Raw genomic sequence first — 348 nt, forward strand, 5'->3', positions numbered from 1 at the left:
TTTTGGGGGGGGAAAAAAAAAGGGGGAAAAAAAAACCCCCAAAAAGGGGTTAAAAAGGGGGGAAAAAGGGGAAAAAGGGGGGAAACCCCCCAAAAAAAGGGATGGGGGGGGGAAAAAAAGGGAAAAAAAAGGGGGGGGGGGGGGAAAAAATTTTTAAAAAAAAAAGGGAAGGGGGGGGAAAAAAAGGGAAAAAAAGGGGGGGGGGAAAAAAAAAGGGGGGGGGGGGGGGTTTTTTTTTTTTTCCCCCCCTTTTTTGGGGTTCCCCCCCCCTTAAAATTTTTTTTCCCCCCCCCCAAAAACCCCTTTTTTTTCCCCCCCTTCCTTCCCCCCCCTTTTTCCCCCTTTTTT

This window comes from Penaeus monodon, chromosome 25 (assembly GCF_015228065.2).
Source record: "Penaeus monodon isolate SGIC_2016 chromosome 25, NSTDA_Pmon_1, whole genome shotgun sequence".
NCBI classification, from domain to species: Eukaryota; Metazoa; Arthropoda; class Malacostraca; order Decapoda; family Penaeidae; genus Penaeus; species Penaeus monodon.